At 43.8% G+C, this 15,718-nt stretch overlaps 1 protein-coding gene across 1 annotated transcript in view; it reads right to left on the bottom strand.

Annotated features, from left to right (window-relative positions):
• The window catches only part of LOC145355451 (interferon regulatory factor 6-like), a 46,550-nt gene that overhangs the window by 29,750 nt on the left and 1,082 nt on the right, over positions 1-15,718 (bottom strand). The gene's annotated exons all lie outside the window — the stretch shown is intronic.

Here is a 15,718-nt window from a genome sequence, read left to right as displayed (position 1 = left end):
ACACAATACGTGGATTAGCCTACTAGAGGAGAGGCTGTACTTGATCTGGTACTGGCTAATGAACCAGGACAGGTGTCGGATCTCTCGGTGGGAGGGCATCTTGGGGATAGTGATCATAATTCTATCTCCTTCACAATACCATTGGAAAGAGACATGATCAGGCAGGCTAGGAAAGTCTTTATCTGGAATAAGGGGAAATATGAAGCCATCAGGCAGGAAATTAGGCGAATAAATTGGAAGGAGGTGTTCTTGGGGAAAAGTACCGAAGGAAGGTGGCGGATTTTCAAGGAATGTTTGTCTGGAGCTCTGCATGACAACGTTCCGACGAGACAGGGAGGTTTTAGTAGCTTACGGGAACCGTGGTGCACGAAGGTTGTAATGAACCTAGCCAGAAAGAAAAGAAAGGCGTACAGAAGGTTCAGAGAGCTAGGCACTGTTAAGGGTCTAGAGGAGTATATGGGTTGTGGGAAGGAGCTTAAAAAGGAAATGAGGAGAGCCATAAGGGGTTATGAGAAGGCCTTGGCAGGAAAGATTAAGGAGAACCCCAAGGCGTTCTACAAATATGTGAAAACTAAAAGGATGAGATGTGAAGGAATAGGACCTATGAAAGGCGAGGGGATAAAAGTCTGTGCGGAATCAGTAGAAATAGCAGAGGTGCTTAATGAATACTTTACCTCGGTATTCACGGTGGAAAATGATCTGGGTGATTGTACTGCAGGTTTGCGGCAGACTGAAAAGATTGAGTATGTGGACATTAAGAAAGAGGATGTGTTGGAACTTTTAAATTGCATCAAGATAGATAAGTCGCTGGGACCAGATGGGATGTACCCCAGGTTACTGTGGGAGGTGAGGGAAGTGATTGCAGAGCCCCTGGCAATGATCTTTGCATCGTCGATGGAGATGGGAGAGGTTCCGAAGGATTGTGAATGTGGTTCCTATTTTCAAGAAAGGGAACAGGGATAGCCCAGGAAATTATCGAACGGTGAGTCTGATCTCAGTGGTTGGTAAGTTGATGGAGGTGATACTGAGGGACAGGATTTATGAACATTTAGAGAAGTTTAGTATGATCAAAAGTAGTCAGCATGACTTTGTCAAGGGCAGGTCGCGCCTTACGAGCCTGGTTGAGCTCTTTGAAAATGTGACTAAACACATTGACGAAGGAAGAGCAGTGGATGCGGTTTATATGGACTTCAGCAAGGCGTTTGATAAGGTCCCCCATGCAAGACTTCTTGAGAAAGTGAGAGGGCATTGGATCCAAGGGGCTGTTGCCTTGTGGATCCAGAACTGGCTTGCCTGCAGAAGGCAGAGAATGGTTGTAGGTGGGTCTTTTACTGCATGGAGGTCAGTCACCAGTGGAGTGCCCCAGCGATCTGTTCTAGGACCCTTGCTATTTGTCATTTTCATAAATGACCTGGATGAGGAAGTGGAGGGATGGATTGGTAAGTTTGCCAATGACACGAAGGTTGGTGGTGTTGTGGATAAATGTCAGAAGTCACAGTGAGACATAATTAGGATGCAAGACTGGGTGGAGAAGTGGCAGATGGGCTTCAACACGGATAAATGTGTAGTGGTCCATTTTGGCAGGTCCAATGGGATGAAGGAGTATAATATCAAGGGTAGGACTCTTAGCAGTGTTGAGGATCAGAAGGACCTTGGGGTCCGGGTCCACAGGACTCTTAAATCGGCCTCGCAGGTGGAGGATATGGTCAAGAAGGCATATGGTGTACTAGCCTTCATTAATCGAGGGATTGAGTTTAGGAGTCGGGAGATAATGCTGCAACTTTATAAGACCCTTGTCAGACCCCACTTGGAGTACTGTGTGCAGTTCTGGTCACCTCAATACAAGAAGGATGTGGAAGCTATTGAAAGGGTGCAGAGGGGATTTACAAGGATGTTGCCTGGATTGGGTGGCATGCCTTATGAGGATAGGTTGAGGGAGCTAGGTCTTTTCTCCCTGGAGAGACGAAGGATGAGAGGTGATCTGATAGAGGTTTATAAGATGTTGAGAGGTATAGATAGGGTGGATTCTCAGAGGCTAATCCCCAGGGCTGAAACGGTCGCTACGAGAGGACACGGGTTTAAGGTGCTGGGGAGCAGGTACAGAGGAAATGTCAGGGGTAAGTTTTTCACTCAGAGGGTGGTGAGCGAGTGGAATCGGCTCCCGTCGGTGGTGGTGGAGGCGAACTTGCTGGGACTTCTGGATGAGTACATGGGATTTAATGGGATTGAGGGTTATAGATAGGCCTGGTAGGTAGGGATATGATCGGCGCAACTTGTGGGCCAAAGGGCCTGCTGTAGTGTTCTATGTTCTATTCTCCCAAAAAAATTCTAAGTGTCAAATTCGCGTAAAAATGGGAGTAAATCTAGCTATTTTTTAAGCAGGATTTTCAAAATGAATCTCCCACACTGTTGTGCATTACAGAGTGTACTAGCATGAATTACTCTGAAAATCCAGGGTGGGCTCTATTCCTACCAGAGAGGCCAGCAGCACAGTACTGAGTGGGCCACTGTGCATCTGCCGATCTGTCAGTGCTGAGATTGGTGCATGTGCAGTAGCCCTGCACTGCCAGCCTCCTGATTGCTAGCCAGCTCTGCAACCCCACATCATTGCCCCTCCAAACCTCCAATTGTTGGCCTCCTGGATGTCTCCAGCTTGCCTTGATCTTGCCCATTCCCCCCCACCACTACCACCTCGGCAGTTCCAATCTCTCGATCCTTCCAACATCGGTATCCCCAGTGTCACACCCCACAGTCGCAACACCCACCTCCCCCCCCCCGCCGCCTCCCCAACCTCTGACAGGCCAATGCCACCCCCACCTCGTTTCCTCCCTCTGTTCCCCCCACCCCCCCCAATGGCTTGGCCCAATCGCTGTCCTTCTGCCCTCTGTCACTGATCCCAGTGCAGAGTGGCAGCGGGACACTTTACCACCACCGATACCCTCCTGCCCCCACCAATCCACCCCACCCCGCCTTGGCACAGCCCAATGCCCAGTGGGCAGTGCCAAGGTTCCGCAGGCATTGCCCCTTCGGCAGTGCCAGCGGCCAGGCTAGCACTGCCAAGCCTGCAATGCCTCCTATCCCCAATCTCCTGGGGGGCCTCCATGGCCTCCCTTCACTCCAGCGGGGTCAGACTGCCAACTTCCCATTTGTGGAGAGCTGTTGTAAACCCTGCTGGAGTGAAACACTCCTGGTGGGGGTGGGGGATAGGGGGGCTGTAGCTGGCCCAGAGGCTTCAGTCCTGGGGCCACTAATCGCATTCCAGTGCCGATTGGCATATTTTAATCAGCTCCGCGCCAATTTCTGGCACAAAGCTGATGATGCAGGAAATTCAGTGGCTGGAGATATGTGGAAGCTGTGGTGCCCAATGGGAAGCCTTCATTAACTTTGTTTTTCTCTCCACAGATGCTGCTAGATCTACTGAGTCTTTCTGGCATTTCCCGTTCTTTATTTCAGCAGGTTTAGCTAACATCAGTCATATCAATGTTGTCGGAATATCGGTATTAATCTGTGATGCCAACACAACTAAAGCAGAAACAGAAATTTTTCCAAATGAGATATTAAGCTGAGGGTAGCATCGTCGATCTGCTCAGGTGGATGTAAAAGATTCCGTGGAACTTTTCAAAGAGCAAAAGAATTATGTCTGATGTCCAGGTCAACATTTATCGACAACTAACATCATCAAGGCTTGGCCATTCTCTTTACAGATGGTGCGACTTGGCTTTATGCAATTTAGCTCCTCTGTCTGCCTGCAAAACATTCTGAGAGTGTGATCAGGTGCTATGTAAATGCAAGATCACTCTTCACGTGCACCAAAAATCACCACTGTTGTTCATGGCTGGAATGCCAAATTCTCCGTTCTCACTTGCAGTGGGGTGGCCACGGATGAAATTGGAAAAACCTGCTTGTGACTTGAATTCATTTTATTCACAGCCTGGAATTCATAAATGATCCAAAACTGAAGAAAATCTGAGCCGTGGCTCAGATGATAGTAATCTCACCTCTGACTCAGAAAATTATGGAGCAAAATGTCACTATAGGACTTCAGCACAATAATCATCACAGACATTCCAGTGCGGTACTAAGGGAATGCTGCACTGTCAGAGGAGCTTTCTTAAGGATAACATATTAAACTGTGATCCCCTCATACTTCCTGGCAGGGGAGTTATTCTTGGTGTCCTGGATAAGCAACATTACAAAATCTGGTCATTATCACATTGATGTTTGTGGGAGCTTGCTGTGTACAAATTTGTTGCTGTGTTTCCTACACTACAGCAGTGACTATCCTTAATAAGCACTAAGACATCTAGTGATTGTGAAAGACGCTACATAAACGCAACTCTCTCTTCCCTTTCTTTCAATAATTGCCTCCTAACTTCAAACATACATCACTGGCCACAGAAACAAAAAAAGTGCTTCAAGTCTGGGAAAAAAAAGGGAAGTGTTGCAAATATATGTGTTTAACACATACATGAGTTTAAGACAAGTGACTATTTCGAATGGGGCCCTTTCTTCAGAGCATTTGTACTGCAAGAACATCACTCTTTCCTCCCTCTCTCTGTTTTATCAGACCTTGTGGGCAACAGGCCAGGAGTGATAAACTGTACCAAAGTCTCTTTGTGGCCTGTTTTACGATTGTTATGGTGTGATGGATCGTCAAGCTCCCCTCACTCCTTTCCCCTGCATTTTGAAGGGGTTCAACATCATTTTTGCCCTTCCCACTGTTACCCAGGTCATGGGGGGTATCTTGTTGAGGTGTCAGGGATCTTGCCTTCCGGCTGGAGAGCTGGTGAAAGACCTATGCTGCCTTTTTTCTGGAAGGCCCATTGAGCCACATGCCAATCAGGCAGTGATGAGGCCAGCAACGTGCTGTCCTCTGGAATCATGTCACCAACACAGAAGTCTCACCTAGCCAGAGCTGCCATCCAGAGTCTGGTGCTTTTGCACACAGCAGTGCTATAGAGGGGCTATGGCTGCTCCCAGCGTCCCAAATCTCCATTACTTACACCCTTTCCACCCCTGCACTACCTACCACCCTCCCCAGCTTTCGTCCACCCTTCCACTACCTACCCCCTGGAAGTGACAAGATGCTTGTATGGTGTCAGCTGTCATGCGCGCCACATGACAAATGGCTGCCAGAAACTAGGTTAGTCTCAGTGGAATTAAGTGGTCTTTAAATGACCAGTTAAGGGTTTCAATTGGTGGTGGAATGGGAAAGTCAACCACAGGCCTTCCTGCTCAGGACTTAATCTGGGTGGAGATGGGAAAGCACCGGGATTTGGGGACGCCACCATCACCAAAATTTCATGACCTTGCTGCTTCCAAGCTCACCGCAGCAAGAGCTGAAGATTCAGCGCCATATCTCTAGCTCAGATGTGTCTGGGCAAAAACCCATGAGGTCCAGAAAGTGGCATCACAGAATTGTACAGACAGAAAAGTTAAAACATTAAATAGCCTTTTAAAAAGGTTTAGATTTTAACGTAGTGATTTTCCTACATCACCCACTCAATTAGATTCCAGTTTTCAACTCACTTTTGAGTTTCTCTTATTCTACATATAAATCCACCAAATCCCTTCATTAGATTACTGCCTGTAACTCACTCCTGGGTAACCATGATTTTATATAGAGACCTACCTTAACCCCTTAATTAGATTCCAGACCGTAACTCACTCTCAGTTTTATCTGTTGTTCTGTGTACAAACCACCTAAACCCCTTGATTACATTCCAGCTCATAATTCACTCAAGGGCATCCACCCCAACAGGCACTAGAGTGTGGCGACTAGGGGATTTTCACAATAATTTTATTTGAAGTGTTAATGTAAGCCAGTAATAAATAAACTTTATTCTATATATAAAGTGCCCCGACCCCTTGATTAGATTCCACCCAGTGACTCATTGATGCTCATGTAATTGCTGGGAACGTTCACACCTGCCATAACTGGAAAATCCTCTATATTTGTGTGTGGGTGGGGTGGGGTGCCTGGAAATCCCCATTACAACACTTGGAGCTAGAACATATTCATTGGGCTCAGTATGTGTGAAGTATGGGCTGATCCTGATGTGGGATGTCTGTGCTGCATTAAAAACTTCCCATTTTGGGTGCCCAACCAAAGCAATAAGGATTGTTGGAGCAGTCATAAGACTATTAGATAAGAGAAACTTCCCTCATGTTGGAGTCTAAACCTCAATAATGTTGCTCCTCCTGCTGACATTTTCCTTCTGCCAAATAGTCTGAAAACACCCATCTTGGAACCAAATTAAGGGCTGCCTTGTACTGTTTTTATTTCACTACAATGTGCACAAAGATGTCTAAACTTGTTTTGTGTACACCCCTTACTTCTAGGAAGAATGTAAGGTTAGTTAAAGTAGAAGAATAAACCAGCAATTTCAACAAGCATCAGTGAACACAGTCTGAAGATGTATATATTACAAGCACTTTCAGTGAGCTATGTGCACTATAACAGTGTGCCAAAGGCCACTTGATTAGCTTAAGAAAGACAACATACGGGGATAGGGATAGCAAAGGTTTTTTTTAATGGGACATTTCAATGTAATAAATCAAAGCTCATGGTATGCAAGTTACAGTGACAGTTATCTGAGTGACAGGGAACAGGAAGCACTCGTGAATAGTTGTTTCTTCGGACTGAACTTTGATTCTCCAGGAGTCAGCACAATTATCACTGCTTTTCTTGATATATTTTAATGACCTGAACTTGGATTTTTATTTTATTCTCCATTCTAGGAATGCGAGCATCACTGGCAAGGCCAGCATTTATTGCCCATCCCTAACTGTCCTTGAGGGTGTGAGTCGCCACCTTGAACCAGTGCAGTCCTTGTGATATTACTCTACAGTGCTATTAGAAAGGAAGTTCCAGGATTTTGACCAGTAAGGCATACTTTCAAAGTGTTCAGGCAATACAAAACTTGGAAGTATTGTGAACTATGAAGACATAGTGATGTACTTTAGAAGGACTTAAACAAGTTGATGCAGTGGGAAGATAGTGGCAGGTGAAAATTTAATGCAGAGAAGTGTGAAGTGACACATTCTAATAGGAAGAATAAAGAGAGGCGATATAAAACGATGGCAACATTTCCAATGCAAGTAAAGAAAACTGTCCCCATTGCTGGAAGGGCCTAAGGTACCAATATTATAGTGAATGGCAAAAGAACTAATGGTGACATGAGGAAAGCTTTTCTATGCCACAAGTGGTTTAGGATCTGGTATGCACTGCCAGAGTGTGTGATGGAAGCAGATTCAACCATGGCTATCTACAGAAAATTATACAAACACCTGAAGAGACAATATTTACAGAGTTATGGAGAATTGTTGAGGGTACACAACTAGCTGAGTTACATTTGCAGAGAACTAACAGGAACATGATGAGTCAAATAGCCTCCTTTTGTGATGTAACCATTCTAAGTATCTACAATATAACCTGGAAAATCCATGGTTCAAATTCAGAGTTAACCAATGACTTACTCTTGATCGACATGTCAAGAAAGCCATGAAAGATAATGCTGATTTGGTTTGGTATGAGTAAATGCCTCTGAAAATAGGACATAAAAGTCGTTGTATCTGAAGGAATTGGCAATGACCATAGAAAGATCACGTTCACCGGTGGCACAGTGGTTAACACTGCTGCCTCACAGCACCATTGATCTGCGTTTGATTCCCAGCTTGGGTCACTGTATGTGGAGTCTGCATGTTCTCCCAATGTTTGCAAGAGTTTCCTCCGGGTGCTCCAGTTTCCTGCCACAGTCTAAAAGATGTGCTGGTTAGGTGCATTGGCCATGCTAAATTCTCCCTCGGTGTACCCAAACAGGCGCCAGAGTGTGGCAACTAGAGGATTTTCACAGTGACTTCATTGCAGTGTTAATGTAAGCCTCCTTCTGACACTAATAAATAAACTTTAAACATAATTTGGAGACCAGAAATACTAAAAGACCAGGCACCCAAGTATACAAATTTAAATTATTTAAATTTAATTGAGAAACCAACTAAAACAAATACTGTCCAACAATAATTTAGTAGAAGACAACAGGGACATGTCACAGTGATTTGCAGCGTGGAAACAGGCCCTTTGGCCCAACTTGTCCATACCACCCTTTTTTAAAAAACCTCTAAGCGAATCCTAATTGCCTGCATTTGACCCATATCCCTCTATACCTATCGTACCCATGTAACTATCAAAATGCTTTTTAAAAGATAAAATTGTACCGCCTCTACATCTGGCAGCTTGTTCCAGACACTCATCATCCTCTGTGTGAAAAAAATACCCCTCTGGATGCTTTTGTATCTCTTCCCTCTCACCTTAAACCCCTGCCTCCAGTTTTAGACTCCCCTACCTTTAGGATAAGATATTGACTATCTACCTTGTCTATGCACCTCATTATTTTATAGACCTCTATAAGGTCACCACTGAGCCTCCTATGCTCCAGAGAAAAAAAGTCCCAGTCTATTCAGCTTCTCCTTATAACTCAATCCATCAAGTCCTGGTAGCATCCTAGTAAATCTTTTCTGCACTCTTCCTAGTTTAATAACTAGTTCTAGTTCTGCACAGTGACCAGAATTGCACACAGTAGTCCAAGTGTGGCCGTACCAATGTCTTGTACAACTTCAACAAGACGTCCCAACTCCTGTGTTCAATGTTCTGACTGATGAAACCAAGCATGCTGAATGCCTTCTTCATCACTCTGTCCTCCTGTGATTCCACTTTCAAGGAGCTATGAACATGTACCCCTAGATCTCTTTGTTCTGTAACTCTCCCAAACACCCTACCATTAACTGAGTAAGTCCTGCCCTGGTTCAATCTACTAAAATGCACCACCTCACATTTAAACTCCATCTGCCATTTGTTAATCCACTGGCCCAACTGATCAAGATCCTGTTGCAATTGGAGATAACTTTCTTTATTGTCCACTATGCCACCAATCTTGGTGTCATCTACAAACTTACTAACCATGCCCCCTATATTCTTATCCAAATTATTAATATAAATGACAAATAACAGTGGGCTCAGCATTGATCCCTGAGGCACACTGCTGGTCACAGACCTCCAGTTTGAAAACAACTCTCTATAACCACCCTCTGGCTTCCATCAAGAAGCCAATTTTGTATTCATTTAGATACCTCACCCTAGATCCCGTGAGATTTAACCTTATGTAACAACCTACCACGTGGTACCTTGTCAAAGGCCTTGCTAAAGTCCACCAACTGCACCACCCTCATCTACCTTCTTGGTTATCCCTTCAATAAACTCAATCAAATTTGTGAGACATGATTTTCCAGTCACAAAGCCATGTCCCTAACCAATCCTCACATCTCTAAATGCGTGTAGGTCCTGTCTCTCTAAATACCTTCCAACAATTTACCCACCACAGATGTGAGACTCACTGGCCTGTAGTTCCCAGGCTTTTTCCTGCAGCCCTTTTTAAACAAAGGCACAACATTTGCCACTCTCCAATCTTCAGGCACCTCACTGTGACCACTGATGATTCAAATATGTTGCTAAGGGACCTGCAATTTCCCCCCTAGCCTCCTACAACGTCCTGGGATATACTTCATCAGGTCTGGAGGGATTTATCTACCTTGATGCACTTTAAGACTTCCAGCAGATAAGCTGGGCGAATGGGCCAGGAACTGGCAAATGGAATTTAATGTTGGCAAGTGTGAGGTGGCCCACTTTGGTAGGAAGAATGGTAGGAAGGACTATTACTTACGGGGTGAAAAACTGCAGCAGGCGACGGTGCAGAGGGACCTCGGGGTCCTTGTGCATGAGTCGCAAAAACCCAGCTTGCAGGTGCAGCAGGTGGTCAGGAAGGCGAATGGGATGCTGGCCTTCATAGCGAGGGGGATTGAATATAAAAGTAGGGAGGTCTTGCTGCAGCTGTATAGGGCATTGGTGAGGCCGCAGCTGGAGTACTGTGTGCAGTTTTGGGCGCCGCACCTGCGCAAAGATATTTTGGCCTTGGAGGGAGTGCAGAGGAGGTTTACTAGGCTGATACTGGAGTTGAGGGGGTTGAGCTATGAGGAGAGGCTGAATAAACTGGGCTTGTACTCGTTAGAGTTTAGAAGAATGAGGGGAGATCTCATTGAGACGTATAAGATGATGAATGGGATGGATAGGATAGAGGTGGAGAGACTCTTCCCGCTCAAAAAAGACAGTAGGACTAGGGGGCACAGCCTCAAGATAAAAGGGGGGCGGTTTAGAACGGAGTTAAGGAGGAACTTCTTCACTCAAAGGGTGGTGAATCTCTGGAATTCTCTGCCCATTGAAGTGGTGGAGGCTGCCTCGCTAAATATTTTTAAGACGCGAGTTGATGGGTTTTTGATAAGAGAGGGGATTAAGGGTTATGGGGAGAGGGCGGGAAAGTGGAACTGAGCAGCGACAGATCAGCCATGATCTTATTGAATGGCGGGGCAGGCTCGAAGGGCTAGATAGCCTACTCCTGCTCCTATTTCTTATGTTCTCTGTAATATGTACATCCTCAAGGCATCACTATTTATTTCCCTAACATCCATGCTTTTCTCAACAGTAAATACTGATGAAAAATATTCATTTAGGATCTCACCCATCTCTTGTGGATCCACATGTAGATAACCTTCTTGATCCTTAATTCATGTGTAAAGGGTAAGTCTGGAGAGATATATTCCAATGGCCAGTAAGCTCCAACCATGTAAACAAATTAAAACAAGAGAGAGAAAAATGGCAGCACAACAGCGAGAGAGCTGTCAGGGTACTGATGGAAGATACAAAAGGTTTAAGTAAGCTTGAAACTGAGAGTGAGCAACTCCAAGTAGCTGAGTGGTGTGTCTCTCCTTGTGAATACTTGGAGAAAGTAATGAGTGTCATGTTTTCTTCATACAAAGGAAGTGTGTTGTTCCTTACTTGCAACAGCGATGGAATTCTTAGAATCAAATGAATCCCCAGGGATAATTATACCACAGAGCACTGAAAAAGGTGATGGAGGATCAGGAGGCATTTTTGAGGTACTGACAATCATTATGGACAAAGTCATTGGACACTTAAGGTGTTCACTTGAGACAGACTCAGGGAATGGGGGTGGCCATCCCGCCATTTTGCAAGTTGCCTCAGACCCATGCTCATAGTTACAAGCCATTGACAACAGTGTAACCAACTAATCTTTGGTGGTGATGGTGGAAGAACTAAAACCTGAGGGACAAGACTTACAGAAGCAGAGGATCTTTGGGGAATAGGACTTATTTCCTTGAAGCACACAGGTAATAGGAAAACATCTTATATATTCTTATCCCTAGTCATATTGCTTATTGAAATTGAAAATGGAAGGTTCCTGCAAGCAACTGAGAGGAACGTGCAAAAGCACGAACAATGGAGAAATGAGCAGAGAATGTCCCCTTAGACAGATCACCACCACTTCACTGCAAGGCACATTCTCCAAAAGGGGGCAAAAGAGACATAGACAATGACAGACTATCATTAGCCCTACACCATGTACGATAGTGGATTGAGGATTATCTTTATAAGAATAACCTAATCAGCAGCCGTCAGCATGGATTCAGAAAGTGAAAACTTTTCTTGACCATCCTACAGAACATTTTGAGAATACGATACCCCAATTAAGTGGTTATGAGCTCTAGGGTCCAGAGTACCTTGACTTCACATCAAAAGCCACTAATTTAATTTAAAGCTGCAGAGATTAAAGGAAAACTCTGGGAATAGATAAAGGGGAGGAAACTGCAATTATTAGACAACTATAAAGTACTGCTTGTAGGAAGAGAAAATAAATAGCACTGTGGACAGAGTTGAGATATGTTAAAATGGAACTGGAAGATGATCTATCAGTCTTTGATTTGACACTCAACGTGCCCAATCAATGGATCAGCAAAGTTTAAGGAGGGTGGGAGAGGGAATGATTTTTTTGATTTGATTTAATGTCACATGTTGTTTCTTGCACACTATAAAAAATATACCGTACATAGGGAAGGAAAGGACAGAGTGCAGATTGCAGTGTTACGGTTGCCAATAGAGCATTTGAATAGTCTACTGTGACTGCTTGCTGTTAAAGTACTGACATAAGATGAGTTTGGGCTGATCTTCATTCACTCCCTAATGAGTTCAAGCCAAAAGCACAAATCTGCTGAGCATTTGATATGAACAGAAGACAATTTAGAAATTTCACCCAGACAAACTGTATGATTGGTGTGGGAAATGAAAGTGTCTTTGAGAATGTGGTTAAGGCACACAGGAATGGAAGACTAAAGGGAGCTTCATTCTGCCACTGGCAGTGCTAACTTCTGATGGAGACAATTTTAGTAAAAACCAAACAAACAGTAATCAAGGAAATAAAGCATAGACAACAGTGAAATTGATTAATTAATCCGCAATAAAGTCCCTGGTATCAATAATAAATGGTCACAAAGCTACCAGGTCATTGTAAAAGTCCATCTGGTTCACTGCTTCAGGGGAGGAAATCTGCCATCTTTACCTGATCTAACCTACATGTTTACTCTTAACTGCCCTTTAATATGGCTTAGTAAGCCAGAGTTATAAGTGGCTCAACACTACCATCCAGAGAAAATAGGGATTGGCAATAAATGTTGGTCTTGCCACTGACCGTCATATTCCAAGAACAAATATTTTTTAAAACTGCAGATTTATTTCTGGTTGGAGGCAATGGCTGAACTTCTTCTAATACTCTCTACTGCCCTAGACCCTAAATTCACGTATTTCTTTAGTTTTTCTTCTTATGCACCTCACGTCGTAAAAACCCTACAGTGCAGAAAGAGGCCCTTCAGCCCATCGAGTCTGCTCCGAACACAATCCCACCCAGGCCCTACCCCAATATCCCTACAGATTTTACCCACTAATCCCTCTAACCTACACATCCCTAGACATGAAGGGGCAATTTCTTAGCATGGCCAATCAACCTAACCCGCACATCTTTGGACTGTGGGAGGAAACCAGAGCACCTGGAGGAAACCCACGCAGACACAAGGAGAACGTGCAAACTCCACAGAGTGACCCGAGCTGGGAATCGAACCCAGGACCCTGGAGCTGTGAAGCAGCAGTGCTAACCACTGTGCTACCGTGCCGCCCTCTCTGAGCTCATGTTGCTGATGAGATCCACCTCCCGTTCCCTCAATCCTTTTGCCAACAAACTGCTACCCATCCAACTTCACCTCCTGATTGCCATTTTAGCTGATATAGTTAACATTTCTATCATTTCAAATGTTATTCTTCTTTATTTCAAATCTGCCATCATGAGACCTCCTCTCAAAAACAACAAGACCCCATCATTCTTGCAAACTACTATCCCATCTTCAATCTCCCTTTTCTCTTCAAAGTCTTTGAAAAGTTTGTGCCTCCCAGATCTGAAACCATTTTTTCCAGAATTCCATGTTTGAACACTTCCAGTCAGGTTTGTAGCCATAGCACTCTCATCAGAATCACAAATGATATCCCAGATGACTATGACAGAGGTAAACTTTTTCACCTCAACCTGTCTGCAGACTGTGACATGATTAATTAGTCCAATGCTGGCATCTCCACATCATGATTAACTACAACATCGCTTTCAATGCCTCTCCATTATCATCCAGCTAGAAAGGACTGCACTCACCTGCTTCCATTCTTAGCTAAATCATTCCTTAAAAACTTCCTCTCTGATTAAGCATTTTTGGTCATTTAATCATACCTCCTTTGTTTTATTACATTTCAATGAAGAGCCTTGGAATGTTTTGTTGCTAAATGAATATTAGTGACTGTTATTGTAAATGAAGCAGCAACAACTATGATTTATTTGGAAGGAGTTGCTCGACTATTCAGCTACATCCCAGCCAATCTGTATCTTAATTTCCACCTTGGTTGAGTAACACTTAATGCTATTGCCTAACAGTTGCTGATAATGATACCACTGTTAAACGAACCAAGGCTTCTTGCTATCCAAGGCTGTTTGGCCTACTGAATGTACATCCTGTGCTATGTGGGAACTTCAGGAGCCTTTTTATGTATCATAAGGCTGGAGGAAATCAAGCTCTGCATTTTATAGCTTGAGCAGCAGCTGGAGTCATTGTAATGTATCTGCAAAGCTGAGATTTCAGGAGATGGTTTTAACCAACACAGTGGACCAAGTGGCTTCCTTCCATGATATAAATTTCTGTCATTCTTTCCTTTCCTCCCTCCAATCATGGCCTCTGTACTTGTTTGAAACTTCGTACATCTCTAATTTTTTCCAATGCAGATGAAAGGTCACCAACTCTATCAGACCTGCTCAGCATTTCCTGATTTTAATTCAGATTTGTCTTTTGTAGAAATCTTTCTACAAAGTCTTATTTTGGTACAAATACACTTGGGGGAAAAAAAACAACTTCACCTATCACATTTAATTCATCACCTTTGACAGGCTTCACCCAGCACAACTAACGTCCTATAACAATAGAGGTCAATTACTCACTCCAGACAAAAATGATGTTTGGAAAGTGAGAATCCAGAATTGTACTACAGTGTGCTCAAATGAATGCACCCACCATTACATTTCATTGAAATGACAATGGAGAATATTGAATCACCAATGCTGTCAAGTCAAATTATCCTTGAAAAAATTGTTGATAGGTAGTGTGCCAACCTGCTGATCTCTCCATCCCTCTTGGGAATATGGCCTGGATGAGATTGTGGTCGGTGCAAACTTGATGGCCAAATGGTCTCCTTCTGCACTGTAGGATTCTATTATGCTACCCCTAGAATGATAGCCATTTTAAACATTCTCTCCCCTTTGCTCCTCAAAGAGTTGAGCCCACAGCCACTGTTAGCCATATGATACTTTGTCCAAATTATCAGTCTTTCAGTTAAAACTGGTAGGCATTTACAGCACAGACAGCAGTAAACCAACCCTAGGATCCACTGCCACACTTCCCACAAACTGGTAGTAGACAGGAAATCCTGGCTGAACAGGGGTTCTACGGTTTGCCTTGATGCTATTAACCCAGGATTGCTTAAGTCAATGATAGCTCTTCTAATTCAGCACAGACTTACGTTAAATCAAAGAGCTTTTGGTAGGTACAACTTGGATATAGCCAGACATTGTCATTGCTGAATGGGGAAGTGAAGAATAATTCACCTTGATCCAATCATCTGTGGCTAAGAATGAGAAATACTAAAATACTAAAACAGGCAAGGCTGAGTTGGACAGATTTTTAATTTACGAGAGAGTCAATAGTTATGGTGGGAGTGCAGACTGAAAATTGGAGCTGAGACCACAATCAGGTCAGCCACAATCTTATCAAATGGTGCTCAGGGTCAAGGAGCCAAATGGCTGACTCCTGCTCCTAATTCTCCTGTTCTTGCATGGGGCAAGCTTGATGGACCGGATGATATTTTCCTGCCTGTTGTTTTAATATATCAATACTTAAATATTCCCTGAAAGCAGAAGACATGACAGGGAGTTTTCTCAATCCTTGCAGGTTGAGATCTTCTCGGTTTCTGGTTAGGGATCATGGGGTTGGAGGATATAACACCAATCAGCATCTCTTATAAATATGACTCAATCTCACAAGGATTTTTGAATGTCCTAGTACAATTGCCACAACCAGCTTTTACAGTCTCCCTTCTCAAACATATTGTGAGAGTGAAGGATCAATCTCTTGAAGTTTTCTAGCCTCCCCACTCCCACATATATCCCTTCTTGTTTCCCTGTTCTTTTCTTTCCTCAGGAACTCAAAACTTTTGGCTCTAAGGACC

Source organism: Carcharhinus amblyrhynchos, chromosome 19 (assembly GCF_965287045.1).
Source record: "Carcharhinus amblyrhynchos chromosome 19, sCarAmb.v2.hapA, whole genome shotgun sequence".
Classification (NCBI taxonomy): domain Eukaryota; kingdom Metazoa; phylum Chordata; class Chondrichthyes; order Carcharhiniformes; family Carcharhinidae; genus Carcharhinus; species Carcharhinus amblyrhynchos.
The sequence above is the reverse complement of the archived record's forward strand: the minus strand, read 5'-3'. Positions and strand labels throughout refer to the sequence as shown.